Source organism: Rattus norvegicus, chromosome 5 (assembly GCF_021556685.1).
Source record: "Rattus norvegicus strain SHRSP/BbbUtx chromosome 5, alternate assembly SHRSP_T2T, whole genome shotgun sequence".
NCBI lineage: Eukaryota > Metazoa > Chordata > Mammalia > Rodentia > Muridae > Rattus > Rattus norvegicus.
This window is the reverse complement of record NC_141538.1, coordinates 135,357,314-135,371,334: the sequence shown is the minus strand read 5'-3', so window position 1 is coordinate 135,371,334 and position 14,021 is coordinate 135,357,314.

Below are 14,021 nucleotides of genomic sequence, written 5' to 3'. Positions count from 1 at the left end.
TTTGAGATGAGTGTGTGGGCCCTGTTCTTCCTTCTGTCCCTCCTCTGACTCTGCCTCTTAGCAGGGCTTAGACTGTCCAAGACCTTTGGCTCCCTGCTCTCCTCTCTCCCTTGGGCTACATCATCTCCAGTTCAAAAGCCACTGTAATGATGCTGACCTGACTGTTTCACCAGAGGCATGTCGCTCCCTTAATCTTTGTTATGGCCGTAAGAATAGTTACTTTGTAGCATTTTCCTGCTCTGTCATTGTCTGTTTACTTAGCCTTTTGTTTGCATCTGTCCCTTTCAGTGGATTATATTCTATGACATCTGGGACCGTATTTGTTCTTTCATCAGAGGGTACCTGCCACACCAAGAGACTGTAGGAAGTATTTATAAGCCAGGAGTGATGGTGCATGTCTGTAATCCCTTTGAGGGGTGGAAACAGGGGGATGTGGAATTTGAGGCCAGACTGGACTACTTAGTAAGACCCTGTCTCAAAACAAACAAACAATTAGTATCAGTGAGTGAATTGGTGTATTATTCTGTCCTTGGTTTAAATGGACCCCGATAGATTTTGAGCTAGGGTGATGGTCTCAAGCTTGATGTCCCTCTGAAGAAATGTCAGCATGATAGACCTCACTCCTACAGGGGAAAGCATGCAGCTCTGAGGCAGAGAGTCTAGCTTGGGATAGGCCTATGACCACAGAAAAGTTTGTCCTTGCCTGGACTTCCTTCATCTTGGGGTGAACACGTGCACATTCTCACAGACACACTTTCACAGAGTCACATGGGCACAAAGTGGTCTAAGGCGAGCCACAACCAAGGGCAAAAATCAATTGTACATGAACACAAACACCAAAGCACGTGGAGTGAGCCATCCAGTTACTCTTGTTTCTGCCCAGGAAAGACACACCCCACAGGTGTGTTTGTGATCAGATACACACACACATACTCTTCCAGATGTATACCTGATACATTCATCAAAATCAATATAAACTCTTAGACATCAGTGGAGGAGACACCTGTTCCTTCCTTACCAGTTCATTCCATAGAGTGATAGTCTGGGTTCCCAGCTCGAGATAGAATTCACTACACTGAGTGCTCCAGCCGGCTCTGGCCTGTACACACACACACACACACACACACACACACACACACACACACACACACACCCCTCTCCATCACCCCAGCTTTTATACTCTTGTGAGACTCTCAAGCTTCTGAGGAGTTACTCTGGCCACACACACACACACACACACACACACACACACACACACACACACACCCCTCTCCATCACCCCAGCTTTTATACTCTTGTGAGACTCTCAAGCTTCTGAGGAGTTACTCTGGCCAGAGGCGTCTCAGCAGCAATTGAGATCAGAGCTTAGTCTGTCGACAAGGTCAAGATTCACTAGGTAGATGGGAATGAAGATCTTCCGGGTCAAAAGTCATTCAGGGGCTGATTTCTTTTGACGTTCTGTCTCTCTGTTCACAAATCCACCCGCCCCTATTCGTATCATCTCGAGCAGCAGCTGCAGGTAGGACCAAGACTCAGGGTCCGCATCATGAGCCTCTGCAGCTGGTGGAAGGTGGGGGGGCAGGTGGGGGCCGAGCCTGGGCAGATAGCTGTGAGGTACGTTTCCATCTCTGCGGGTCGGGCAGGCGAAGCCATTTCCAATCTGCTCTCTATCATTTTCAATATCATTAATCCCAGACACTCTATTTTCCATGCCTGCGCAGCCAGGCCCCCGAGTGTGCGCTGTGTAAAGTGACACATATTCATCACCGGCTCGTGGCGCCGGCGCCGACGCTGATACAATATTAGTGTTGCCCCCCCGCATGGGGCCCGCTCCGCCCGGCTCCCCGATGGCACGAATCCATCACCTGGAGCCCGTGTCACTTTCCCCAGCAGCCACATTTGTTTGGGCACTTAGGAGGTAATTGTGGCACATTAGCCAGGGTGGGGAAGGGTAGGACGCTGGGCATCTGCAAAACAGGGGAGAAGGAGACATCTTCACATACAACACCAACCCATCCTGGCCTGGCCCAGCACCTGGCTTTGGCTAGGCTCCTAGAAACCTGGGTTCTTGCTTAGTTCTGCATGGAAGGCATAGAAATGGACCCAGCGTTGGGAAGATGAAGTCTGGGCCTATCGGGAAGTCTTAGAGGCCAAGGCTTAGAGGTGATTGATGGCTTCAAAGTCTTTTATAGCCAACTTGATCCTGTCCTAGAACTGAAACAGGTATGACAACCTGAATGCCTCTGCCTCTTGTGGAGTGGGTGAGTGAACCCAGCTCGGCGAGAAACTCTGGCTCTGGCCTCAGAGCCTTTTTCCAAGAGTGTTACGCTCTTACTCTAAGAGAGATTACAAGATTCAGTCAGTCCTCAGCAACCCTGAGTCCATGTGCAATGGATATCACCTACCCTAATTACTAGAAGTGGGTCAGATCAGGGTTCTTCTGGGAAGACTGCCTGGAGGTGGTGAGCTACACATAGGGGTAGCTTCTGGGTACAGGGAGTCTGAGTACAGGCTGGAAGGGAAGAACAGTAACCAGGGTCATTGATCCAAGCAGAGGCCAGACCACGAAAGGACGTGGGTTCTCTCTCCCTAGTCCGCAGGGATAACACCCATTAACCTCGTCAGTAGACAAATTGCCCATCTTGTCAAATTCCCATTTAAAATGCAAACTCGATTTGACAGTGTAAACTGAGTGGAGGTGGCATCGAATAATCCAGTGGAGGCTCATTATCAGGGCCCAATGAGAGGGGCCTTCTGGATGGCCTAACGAACCCAGCATGATGAACCTCCCAGCCTGTTAATATCTTATCACCCACTCGATACCCTGACCAGCCTGCTCTACTGCCTTCCCTGCCTGCAAAGAGTCTGGAGGGCCCCAGCTATCTGCTACTACCTCTAAAGGCTTTGTAATTACAGACAAGAATCTCTGCCCGCTCTCTCTCTCTCTCTCTCTCTCTCTCTCTCTCTCTCTCTCTCTCTCACACACACACACACACACACACACACACACACACACACACACACACACAAACCGACACTTCCTGGGTCTCACTGGGATCCTGTACGTGTATTATGCTACTGGACTTGGACTATAGTTGTCCTGTGAATTAGAATTATCAACTCATTTCCAACTGAGAAACCCGAGGCTCAGGAGGCCTGAGCCGGAAGCAGAAGGCAGAGTGTGGTCTCTGGGAAAAGCATCAGATTCCATCAGTCAGGCTTGCAACTGCTGTTCTATGCTCTGCCTTGGTCGTGAGTGGATGTCCTTTCCTCAGCCTCCCTGGTTTCCATGTTGTCACTTGCTATGTGAGGTTAGGTAAAGTGGCATCTTTTTTTTTTTTTTTTTTTTTTTTGGAGCTGGGGACCGAACCCAGGGCCTTGCGCTCGCTAGGCAAATGCTCTACCACTGAGCTAAATCCCCAACCCCAAGTGGCATCTTTTTAAGCCTCATTTGTCCCATCTGTTTTTTTTTTTGTTTGTTTGTTTGTTTGGTTGGTTTTTTTTGTTTGTTTTTTTTTGTTTTTTGTTTTTTTTAGAAGTGAACAACAGCCGAGACATTTAATAAAGTTCATGGCTTAGTGCACCACTTCCATAGCATTTGCAGATGGTTTACCCCGGGGTGGGCTTGGAAAGGGAAGGCATGATGGGAAGAGACGAAGGCTGCTTTCTGAGGAAGCAGCAACTGAACGGGCCCCTCCTGACTTCCAGAACCAAGGGACCCCTGGGCTCGTGTGTCCTCCCGCCTTCTAAGTTCCGTCCCAGGCTAACACAGTAAGAAGCCCATGGTCGTTCTCCAGGCTTGGAGCGGAGCTCACAGGTCTTCCATCTCAGAGGAGCATCCTGGAACAGAGGCAGGAACTGCCAACTCGGCGCTGTTTGCTGCCCTGTACTATAATTGGGCCACTGTCAACCATTCCTAAATCATATAACAGATGAGAAGGGGACCCAGAAGGGCAACTATGGTCAGCTAATGGTCTGTAGTTTCTCCCTTATCTCCCAAAGCACTGTAGCTGTGCTCCCACACAGGGGCATAGGGAGCCTCCATCCCAGGCTACATTTGTCCCTGTGGCAACGTGGGGGACTTATGCTGCCTGAAGAAGCTTGGAGCTGGTATGCGGTGACCTTGGGCAGTGTCCTCTCTAGGTCTTATTGGAGGCGTCACTTCCCAGTTTTAGCTCAGTCTCTGCCAGTCCTTCCCAGGTACCAATGGCTCTGTACTTTCCTTCTGTGATTCCTTACTTCCTCCAGGGGAGGGTTTGGACTCCTCAGCCAGCATTCAAGGCCCATCTCAATCTGGCCTCAGTTTATCTTCCGTCTTTCTTTCTTATGGCAGTTTCCTGACTTCCCCTGTCTCGTTTGCCAGCCTTGAGTTACCCCCATATCTTCGTTTGGGACTCCTCTGTATTCAGTAGCCCAGAAGAACACTTCCTTTGACCTGCTCTGCCTTTCCTCATGTAGTTTTGTCAGTGGTCTGGAAGGGACCTAGACCCTTTCTTGGTGTGTATGTGTGTGTGGCGGGGGGACTAAAGAGGAACAGGAGAGAGGTAAATGGAATGCCCAGAGTCCCTTCAGTTGTCAGCCCAACCATCCTCTGAGACTGGCCTAATTCCCTTCAGAGCCCAGCTCCCATCTTCAGGGTGGTGCTTTGGGAGCCGAGAGAGCCCAAGCTAATGCCTAAGAAAGTCGTGGATGGATTAGAAAGCTAGGGGGATTAGGGCCAGAGCTGGTGGCTGATGTGAGAGCTGCGCCCCCTCCTCCTGAGGAAGAGGAGGCTAATCCTGCTTATCCACTGAGAAAGAGCTGTGGTGCTTCATCCACTGAAGCTTGCCCCCAGCAGGCAAGGAGGAAGAAAGATCCAGCCCTGTCTGTCCATCACCCTTCTTCACCCTGAAAACTTTTCACCCTGCTGTATCCACTCACACACTGCCTTGTCCAGCTACATCCCCAACTCTCTCTCTCTCTCTCTCTCTCTCTCTCTCTCTCTCTCTCACACACACACACACACACACACACACACACACACACACACACACACACACACAGGGTCAGGGGTCAGGTCATGCCTGGGAAGTCTGGAAGAGGGTGTCAGCTCCCCTGACACTGGAGTCAAAGGTGGCTGTGAGGTTCTGAACATGGGAGCTGGAAATCAAAGCGTAAGAGTAGAAGTGCTTTTAATCACCGAGCTTTCTCTCTACCTCCACCCCCTGACTTTTACAACCACCTATTTCTTCATACACTGAGCTATCTCCGTGTCCCATCCATCTGTCCATGCTGCCCAGAGTCTCTGTTGCAGGTGTCCTTGGGGGCTGTTAGATCTATTCATTCCTGCAGCTCCTGGGAGTGTTTGCTGCTGACCACTCACATTTGAGTTTCTCCTCTGGATTTGTGCTCAGCTGCTCTCCCAGGGCCACGCCCTCCTCAGATACAGTCTATAGATCACAGGGTAGTGCAAGAGTAGGATAACATGCCCCTCCCCCAAGTCAATCTGGGACAACTCTGAAAGGCTATCCTGGCACTAGATTGGGCTTTGGAGTTGACTGAGTCCTTAGAATCACACTGGAACTCTTCCTCAACACTGCTGCCCCTGCCAGTACTCCCTAGAGCCTTCCCCATAAGCTTCCTACACACACACACACACACACACACATACCCTCTCAAGAAAGTCCCACCCTTTCTTCTTCAAATCCTACACTGTGGAAGATGGACACAGGTTAGGTTGGCCCGTGAAAAGCCTGGTTTTGGAAGCTCCTGACCTGGATGTTAGGTGGGTAGGTGTGGATTAGCAGCCCTTCACTGGGCCCTAATCCTCTGGGCTCCTTTCAGTGTACCCCACTGAATGTAGGGAGACACATGTACTAAGCTAGGGCCAAGGCGCTGTCGCTGTCATAGAGACCCAGACTGAGATCCTGGCTTGAAGGAGGCCTGGGGGAACTGATTGAAGACGACAAAAGGCTATCCTCACCTGAGGGTTTAATATGGGGTGAAGAGAGCTCACCTCCTGGGTGAGCCTGACTCAGCCTGCCTACTCCCTGGGCTCTGTCACTGTCTGCCCACCAAAGTCTTCCCCTGCTGGGCGTGGCTTATTTCCCAAGAAGCTTCTTTGCAAATGTGGTGCCTGCCTGTAGGAGGATGGGGCTTCTGAGGTGGTGGTGGGAGTGTGTCTGAGGAGGTTAGGAAACACCTCAGCTAGCTGGCTCCTTAGCTCCAGTTGCTTGATGCTCTGTGGGAAGAGAACATTCTGGAGCCAGGGCATCAGAGAAATTCTGGAGGTCAGGGGCAAGGAGCTGGATGGATTGACCTCTGAGAGGCAGTTTGGGATGTGGGGGTCAGTGGAGGGGGACACTCATACTCTGCTCCTTACCTTTGATGGACAAATGCTAATGACATTACCAGCAATTGACCAGAAACAAATAAATAATTCAGTCTGGCCTGAAAATGGGAGAAAAGTACTTAAATGCTATTGACAACCCAGTCCCTGGCCTCATTACCCATGCAGACTCAGGCCTCTACATCGACCATGCCCCCAGATTCCTTCTAACCCCACTGTGGGCAGCCTCAGGCTCCCTCCCACCCCCTGGCTCAGGTTGGTCTTGAGAAGAGAGTGACCCAAGGCAACCAGGTGGAGAGCTAGGCTCAGGACACCTGCAGGAAGGAAGGTAGTTAACTAAACTCCTTCCCTTCTCTCCAGACCCACAGCTCTCCCTGTCCAGCCCTGTCCAGGAACACATTCAGGAGTGGCGGGGGGCGGCTATGTGTTCATACATGCATGTGCAGAGTGGGCCCACAGCTGCTGTATCCTCTTTCAGGACACAGGAAGACTAGTGACCCCCTGGGGCGGCTGTCAGTCACCGTGCTGTCAGGGGAATACAAACTCATTAAATGTTTCCTTGCCTGTCACGGGGGTCCTTAGTCCCCAAGTCAGGCCCGAGGAGGAAGAAGAGGAAAAACATCGTGCAGCTGATCCTCTAAAAGCACACCCAGAATCTCTGGCTCTGAAGACTGAGGGCATGAAGAGGCTGTAGGCCCCTGGGGAGCTGCCATTTTTGGCATCACAGCACATCTATGCTCCCCCTGAGACTGCAACTCTGCAGAAAAAAGATGTCTTTCCCTCTAAGTCGTCGTCTTTGTCTTCCCGTCCGGCTTGCCCTCCAGGCCATCTCTCTTGGCATCATATGACCTCTTTAGGGAAACTGGGGGGCTACTTTTTATGGCCCCATCTCTACTGGAACATATTTATGCCGGAACCCTAGTGGTTCTTATAAAGTGGACAGTCGGGGCTGGGGATTTAGCTCAGTGGTCGAGCGCTTACCTAGGAAGCGCAAGGCCCTGGGTTCGGTCCCCAGCTCCGAAAAAAAAGAACCAAATAAATAAATAAATAAATAAATAAATAAATAAATAAATAAATAAATAAAGTGAACAGTCAGAAGCCAACGCCCTCCACTGGTCAGAGACTGGGACCCTCAGGATCTTCCTCATCCAGTGCCTGGGTCTCGGGCAAGGATTCAGAACAGGAGAATTTGGAACAGAAGTCTGTGACCTGAGCCTGAGAGGTGAACAATGTTCCTGATGTTTCTGTACAGCTTGGACCAGGAAATGGTTCTAAAAGACATCCATCTTCTAGTGTGCCATTTAACCCTCTCTGTGGGGCGGGAGTAGGAGTTTGGTAGCCCTCAGTACCTACCTATCTCAGGTACCATGCTTAGCTCTCTCTAAGACCTGGTAAGACCACTCCTGGTGGAGACTGGAACTCCCACCCCCGCAGTATGCTGGATTCTGGTGTATGTTAGGGCTCGTGTCCAGCCCATGCCTCCTTCCTGCTCTCCTGATGCTAGCAGATGGCCCCAATGCTCCCTTAAACTAGCCATTTCTTACTATTTGTGCTACCCCACAGAGCTCCAGGGACATCTCAGTGCCCCTCAAGCTGGCTTCTGGACTGGGGTGAAAAACTCCTCCCTGCTGCTCACCATTCATAATGCGCTTTCTCCTCATGTTTCTTCCACCAATGTGTCCAATGTGTCCCACGGGGAGTCATTTATCCGGATCGACTGGCTCTCCTCCGTGCAAACATTCGTAGAGCATTAACAAGCCTAAAACCCAATTAGCCTTCAATTACTCAGGCCTTAGCCAGATTTTCTGTGGTAGGGACAAGGCTAAGGAATGTATCTGGCACTGCTTGGGTAAAAGTCTTCCAGTCCTCTGAGCCAACCTGCTCCCTTTAACTGCTGGCCGTGTCCTAGCCACACTTCAGCCCCCATTCTCCCTCCTGCCCAGTGCAAGCATTCTGCCTCTAACCTCTCATTATTCCTTAAAAATCTATTTCATAAATGTACATAACCAAACATGACCTGAGAAGACTCAAGTAAACAATATAAAATATACAGAGTGAAAAGCTAACCACCATGTCACTTCCTGTTCCCTAAATCCTACTTTGAGTAATTTAGGGGTTCTCATGTCCCCCCCATCTTTGAATCTATTATGCATATGCCCTATATAGTTTTCTTTTGCATTTTATTTAGGTGTGTGTGTGTGCTTGTGTGTGCGTGTGTGTGTGCGTGCGTGTGTGTGTGTGCCTGTGTGTGTGTGCCTGTGTGTGCCTGTGTGTGTGTGTGCTTGTGTGTGCGTGTGTGTGTGCCTGTGTGTGTGTGCCTGTGTGTGTCTGTGTGCCTGTGTGTGTGTGCCTGTATGTGCCTGTGCCTGTGTCTGCCTGTGTGTGTCTGTGTGTGTGCGCCTGTGTGTGTGTGCGTGTGTGTGTGCGCCTGTGTGTGTGTGCCTGTGTGTGTGCCTGTGTGTGTGTGCCTGTATGTGCCTGTGCCTGTGTGTGCCTGTGTGTGCGTGTGCCTGTATGTGCCTGTGTGTGCCTGTGTGTGTGTGCCTGTGTGTGCCTGTGCCTGTGTGTGCCTGTGTGTGCCTGTGCCTGTGTGTGCCTGTGTGTGCCTGTGTGTGTGTGCCTGTGTGTGCCTGTGCCTGTGTGTGCCTGTGTGTGCCTGTGCCTGTGTGTGCCTGTGTGTGTGCCTGTGTGTGTGCCTGTGTGTGTGTGCCTGTGTGTGTGTGCCTGTGTGTGTGTGTGCCTGTGTGTGTGTGTCTGTGTGCCTGTGTGTGTGTGAGTGTGTGCCTGTGTGTGTGCGCACACACATGCTGTGACCCGAGTGTGTAGGTCAGAGGACAACTTTCAGGACTTGGTTCTCTTTCCATCATGTAGGTTCCAGGAGTTGAACTCGGCCCGCCAGCCTTGGTAGCAATTGCCTTTACCTGAGCTGTCTCTCTGCTCCCATTTTAAACATTTTATTTTAGTGGTTTGCCTGCTCTCTCCCTCCCTCTTCCCACCATCTTCCCCTCCCCCTTCCTCTCCCTCCTCCTCCTCCTCTTTTTCCCCTTCTTCCTCTTCTCCTTCTTGTTTTTTTGAGACAAGGCTTTGGGTGGCTTGGAACTCACTACATAGACCAGGGTAGCCTCAGACTCACAGAGATCCACCCACCTGTGACCACCAAGTACTGGGATTAAAAGTATGAACCACCATCCCCAGTTTAACATTTTAATGTTAGAGCCGTACTATTAATATTGCTTAATGACCCACTCTAGCCTCTGTTCGATGCTGTTTTATTTGATTTATTCCTTTCACTCCTAACCTGCCTTCCTTCCCTCTTTGGCTGTCCTTCCCTTCCTCGGCTCCCCTGTTCTGGAATTACATCACTCCCGCCTTACTGCCTCTTCAGTTACTCTCCGTCCTAACCTTCTTCTTCTCATCCACCTCCTCCTCCATTTCTCATTCTTCCCTCTCTACAACCCTTCCCCCTCCTCCCTAGGTACTGTAGCCTGGGGGGGGGAGGGGTACAGCCAAAGCAGCTATTAGCTCTGCACCCCTAATACCCTGAGTCTCGCTGCCTCTTAACACCTCCCGAGCTGGGCCTCTAAGCCCCATCTCCCTCTAGTCTTCCTCTAATCACTGAGGCTTATTTCTGATTTTCTGAAGTGACAAGGAGCTGGGTTTGGGGGAGGAGGGCTGTCAGCAAGCGTCTTCTAGGATTGAGGGAGAAAAGGATGCAGTCGTCTGGCTGACTGTTGCTGCAGCAGAAACCAGCCAGGGCCACCTTACTGAACAGGTGGCTCAGTGGTTTTGTCCCTGCTGTTTATGCTTACAGCGTGCCCTTAGCACAGCAGTTCTTAACCTTCCTGATGCTGTGACTCTTTACTAAAGTTCCCCATGTGGTGGGGACCCCCAGCCATAGAATTATTCTCATTGCTACTTCATAACTGTAATGTGGCTACCGTTGTGAGTCATAATGGAAACATGTGTATTTTCCCACGGTCTTAGACAACCCCTGTGAAAAAGACAGTTGACACTATGGGGTCTCGACCCACAGGTTGAGAACCCACGTGTTTAGCACGTTTCTTTCAAGCTAGATTCTATTTTCTCTGCCTTCTCTGGAGAAAGGAAAGTGACTTCCTCATTTCACTCACGTTCTTTGTGGCCCGTGTCTGTCTTCCTATACCACATTCTGAGCCCATCCTCACTGGCACCCTGCCAGGAAGATGGCTCAACCTCTGGCCCATCTCTACATGCCTTGTCCCTTTGATTCTAAGAGCAGCAAAAGCTTCCAGTCTTCTTCCCACCCTGTAGAAATCTCAGTCTTCCTCCACTGTCTCAAATGCATTCCTTCCCAAATGCAGAGGACTGGCAGAGATTTAAGGACAGCAGTAAATCTCTTTCAGTTTTAGAGATATCTAAGATTTAAAATACATGTTTAGAGTAGAGGTCTCGAGAGAGAAGGGCAGAGGAGATGGTATACTGGAGCCCCAGTTCTAGCTCTGTTGAGTACCTTGGATGTTCCCTTAGGTGTCTCTCTGAGCCTTGGTTTTCCTCCTCAGCTCTCTGGAAGGTTTAAGAGGCCCAGCAGGAGTACCTGGCTCTTGCCTGGAAATGTTCGCCCTGTGCTAATTTAATTACATGGCCTGACTGGCCCAGGCTGGGGAAGTGGTTTAATGGCAGCTGCAGAGACAGTGGGTAATCAAGAATTAATTAAGCGTTTCTGGGGATTCTCAAGTCCGGGGTAGGGTATTCCTGGCAGCCAGTCTGTGGCTACAAGGAGGATGGGAGAGAAGGGTTTCAGCCTTCCCTTTGGTCCGGTTCTGTGTGCTTAGGGGTGGGTGAAAGAGCTGACCATAGCTCCTGGAAGGCTTTGAGTTTAGGGCCACCCACTAAGGCAATCTCTGGTCAGCAGGAAGCAGAAGACAGAAGACAGCAGATGGCAGGTTGTGTGATGTTGGGCAGGAATTCTGCCCACTGCTATTAAGGGTTCAGATTGTGTTGATTTTGAGGCTGGTCTATATCGAGAGGTGGGAAGGTCAAGCAGCCACGAGTTTCAGTTTCAGTTGAACTATATACAATACACACAAGGTCTTCTTGGGTTAGGGTCTTCCCACCCATCTTGCCTTTGCTCTTAGACTCTCTCAGCATTGGCTTCTCCCAGCCATCATGATTCTACGAACACACTCTTTAAGGAGCCCAGGACTACTTATTTAACCCCTCTCCCACCACCCCGGTTACTATCAGGTCATGGGGACTTTATTTTTCTGCCCATTTATTTCACGTTTCTTACGTGTACCCCTGCCTCCACCAGAATCAAGTTCCACGGAGACAGAAACAGCTGTCTCACAGCGGTGTCTTCAGAACTTGAAATAGGACTGGGGTAGATGGTCTTCAGAGAATAAAGGAACCCCTCTGAAATCGCTTTGCTTGTCTAGAAAATGGGGAGAATACAGGTTCGAAGATGTCGTGTACTGGGAAGGCGAGAGATCTGGTGTCTCTAATGGAAGGAACCCGCAGGGCTCCTGGTCAAACTTGCCCGCACTACTATGGCCATAGGACTTGCTCACTGACGATCACTAGCGCGTCTTAGGCTCAACCTCGAGGCGCAGCGACAGCGCCAAACCCAGAGCCCCGCCCGCCGCGGGCCAGGCTCCTTCCCAGGCGCCCCCGCGCCGCCGGCGCTTTGAAGTCCCAATCCGGCAAATAGAGTCAATCAATTATGAAGGGAACAATCTGGCGGCCCCTCGGGGAGCGGCGGCCGAGCGATCCCGGGGGATTAGGCCGCAAATCGCGCTGAGCTTCCCTAAGTGACAGCGAGAGAATCGCGCGCGGTGGCGGCGGCGGTGGCGGGAGCGGGAGGGAGCGCGGCCGCTAACCCGATTATGCAGATCCGCAGGGGGCGCGGATTAGGCCTCCGGGGCGGCTCGCCCTAAGCGGCTAGAGGATTTGGGAAAAGTTTACTCGGGCGGAGGGGGCGGAGACGAGCCGGCCGGCTGGGTGAGCTCAGACCAGCCTGGCTGGGGAGAAGCGAGCCCCACCGCAGCCGCATTCTTCCGGGCACACCAGGGCACACGCGCAACCCTCGGGCGGACAGTCTCCACGCGCACACAAACCCGCAGACGCGCGCTCTGGCTCAGCCACCAGCCCAGCCACCGAAACACCCGTGAGCACACGCCCACAGTTGACATCTCGCACAGCCAAGCCCACCCACCGTGGCTCACACTCACTCTGTGCTGGCTCATGGTCAGGCGAGCACTCACAATCACAGATACGATTCAGATGTTGAGCCTCCAAGGAAAGCCCGGCAGAGACCCACCAGTGACACACACAGTTCTACACCTGACATTTCGTTTCCCCTAGATCTTTCCCAGCTCCTGTATTATGAAGGTCCTGAGGACAAGTGGATGATAGTGTCTGTGAGCCTGTGTGTTTTCTAATGTGGCTTCTATCATCTCTGACATCTGGGCCTAGTCTTGGTTGGTTTCAGAGACCTAGGACTGCTGGTGTGTGTGTGTGTGTGTGTGTGTGTGTGTGTGTGTGTGTGAGAGAGAGAGAGAGAGAGAGAGAGAGAGAGAAGAGAGAGAGAGAGAGAGAGAGAGAGAGAGAGAGAAGAGAGAGAGAGAGAGAGAGAGAGAGAGAGAGAGAGAGAGAGAGAGCGGTCCAGTGGGCTTGGAAAGAAATGCATTCCTTGGTGATTCTGGCTAGGAGGTCTTCTGTATAGGACTAGACCAGCCAAGCTTCTCTGGGCCTGGGCCTGTTGATTTCAGGAGTCTCTCTCTCTCTCTCTCTCTCTCTCTCTCTCTCTCACCCATCTGGGAAAAGGACAGAGAGTACCCAGGTCCAAGTGCACTGAAACCAGGCAGTTTCAAAAGCTTTTCACCTGTAAATCTGTCAGTGTGGCTTATATAGGAGCTGACACTTGGTCTGTGGTAGCCGTGTCCTTGGATAGTGTATGTTTTTTTTTTTTTTTTTTTTTTTTTTGGTTCTTTTTTTTCCGGAGCTGGGGACCGAACCCAGGGCCTTGCGCTTCCTAGGTAAGCGCTCTACCACTGAGCTAAATCCCCAGCCCCGATAGTGTATGTTTTAAGTTTGTGGGCAGTGGTATGTGAAGTTCCAGCACCACAGCTCCACAAACATCACAGTCACACGCAAAGTCTGTGGACGCACACTGACCATACAGGCACGCATCTTAGACACCTCGTGCACACATCAAACTCCTGAGAAAGTCAGCATGGACAGACAGCGGACACAGAAGTGCTGCCAGCGTGGCAGAGAGCAATGACCGTGGCACAGAGGACACTCCATTCCATGCCTCAGGCAGCAATGAAATGCCTTTTGGGTGACCAGATCGATACAGAGGGACAGGTCAGGGTCAATGAGTCTTTAGCAAGCAGAGTTCTGACTGCAGTTCCGATTTCCCATGCTGTGTGTGTTTTCATGCATGTGGCTGTGTGTACATAATAGCCACCTTTGCTGTCGTGGTGTGTGTGTGTGTGTGTGTGTGTGTGTGTGTGTGTGTGTGTGTGTGAGAGAGAGAGAGAGAGAGAGAGAGAGAGAGAGAGAGAGAGAGATCTGGGGTCTATAGTGAGGAGGTCTGGCTGACTATTGGATCTGGTCAATAGGGATGAATGGTGCTCTCTCACTGGTGGGGTGAAATGTATTTTGAGTATTTCTGGTTATGATGGTGATGGTGATGGTGGGACTTTCCTTTCCC